Below are 2,201 nucleotides of genomic sequence, written 5' to 3' on the forward strand. Positions count from 1 at the left end.
GATGCGTAGTTTGGCGGAGGAGAGGGCGCCTAAGCAGTGAAGGCACAGCGACCGTCTGGCAGATGGGCAGTTGGGTGGAAGGACAGGGAGCCTCAGCAGTGAAAGCACAGCGACCGTCCGGCAGATGGGCAGTTGGGTTGAAGGACAGGGAGCCTCAGCAGTGAAGGCACATCGACAATCCGGAAGATGCGTAGTTGGGCGCGAGGAGAGGGCGCCTAAGCAGTGAAGGCACAGCGACCGTCCTGCAGATGGGCAGTTGGATGGGAGGACAGGGCGCCTCAGCAGCGAAGTCACAGCGACCGCCTGGAAGATGCGTAGTTGGGCGCGAGGAGAGGGCGCCTCAGCAGTGAAGGCACAGCGACCGTCCGGCAGATGGGCAGTTGGATGGGAGGACAGGGCGCCTAAGCAGTGAAGGCACAGCGACCGTCCGGCAGATGGGCAGTTGGATGGGAGGACAGGGCGCCTCAGCAGCGAAGTCACAGCGACCGTCCGGAAGATGCGTAGTTGGGCGCGAGGAGAGGGCGCCTAAGCAGTGAAGGCACAGCGACCGTCCGGCAGATGGGCAGTTGGGTGGGAGCACAGGGCGCCTCAGCAGTGAAGGCACAGCGACTATCCGGCAGATGGGCAGTTGGATGGGAGGACAGGGCGCCTCAGCCGCGAAGTCACAGCGACCGTCTGGAAGATGCGTAGTTGTGCGCGAGGAGTGGGCGCCTCAGCAGTGAAGACGCAGCGACCGTCCGGCAGATAGGCAGTTGGATGGGAGGACAGGGTGACTCAGCAGCAAAGTCACAGCGACCGTCCGGAAGATGCGTAGTTGGGCGCGAGGAGAGGGCGCCTCAGCAGTGAAGGCACAGCGACTGTCCGGCAGATGGGCAGTTGGATGGGAGGACAGGGCGCCTCAGCAGCGAAGTCAATGACCGTCCGGAAGATGCGTAGTTGGGCGCGAGGAGAGGGCGCCTAAGCAGTGAAGGCACAGCAACCGTCCGGCAGATGGGCAGTTGGGTGGGAGGACAGGGCGCCTCAGCAGTGAAGTCACAGCTACTGTCCGGAAGATGCGTAGTTATGCGCGAGGAGAGGGCGCCTCAGCAGTGAAAGCACACCGACCGTCCGGCAGATGGGCAGTTGGGTGGGAGGACAGGGCGCCTCAACAGCAAAGCCACAGCGACCATCCGGAAGATGCGTAGTTGGGCGCGAGGAGAGGGCGCCTAAGCAGTGAAGGCACAGCGACCGTCCGGCAGACGGGCAGTTGGGTGGGAGAACAGGGCGCCTCAGCAGCAAAGTCACAGCGACCGTCCGGAAGATGCGTAGTTGGGCGCGAGGAGAGAGCGCCTGAGCAGTGAAGGCACAGCGACCGTCCGGCAGATGGGCAGTTTGGTGGGAGGACAGGGCGCCTCAGCAGCGAAGTCACAGCGACCGTCCGGAAGATGCGTAGTTGGGTGCGAGGAGAGGGCGCCTCAGCAGTGAAGGCACAGCGACCGTCCGGCAGATGGGCAGTTGGATGGGAGGAGAGGGCGCCTCAGCAGCGAAGTCACAGCGACCGTCCGGAAGATGCGTAGTGTGGCGCAAGGAGATGGTGCCTCAGAAGTGAAGGCACAGCGACTGTCCGGCAGATGGGCAGTTGGGTGGGAGGACAGGGCGCCTCAGCAGCGAAGTCACAGCGACCGTCCGGAAGATGCGTAGTTGGGCGCGAGAAGAGGGCGCCTCAGCAGTGAAATCACAACGACCGTCCAGCAGATGGGTAGTTGGATGGGAGGACAGGGCGCCTCAGCAGCGAAGTCACAGCGACCGTCCGGAAGATGCGTAGTTGGGCCCGAGGAGAGGGCGCCTAAGCAGTGAAGGCACAGCTACCGTCCGGCAGATGGGCAGTTGGATGGGAGGACAGGGCGCCTCAGCAGCGAAGTCACAGCGACCGTCCGGAAGATGCGTAGTTGGGCGCGATGAGAGGGTGCCTCAGCAGTGAAGGCACAGCGACCGTCCGGCTGATGGGCAGTTGGGTGGGAGGACACGGCCCCTCAGCAGTGAAGGCACAGCGACCGTCCGGCAGATGGGCAGTTGGGTTTAAGGACAGGGCGCCTCAGCAGTGAAGGCACATCGACCGTCCGGCAGATGGGCAGTTGGGTGGACGGACAGGGCGCCTCAGCAGTGAAGGCACAGCGACCGTCTGGCAGATGGGCAGTTGGGTGGAAGGACAGGGCGCCTCA

The sequence above is a fragment of the Amblyomma maculatum genome, chromosome 1 (assembly GCF_055883805.1).
Source record: "Amblyomma maculatum isolate TAMU_Amacu chromosome 1, ASM5588380v1, whole genome shotgun sequence".
Lineage (NCBI taxonomy): Eukaryota > Metazoa > Arthropoda > Arachnida > Ixodida > Ixodidae > Amblyomma > Amblyomma maculatum.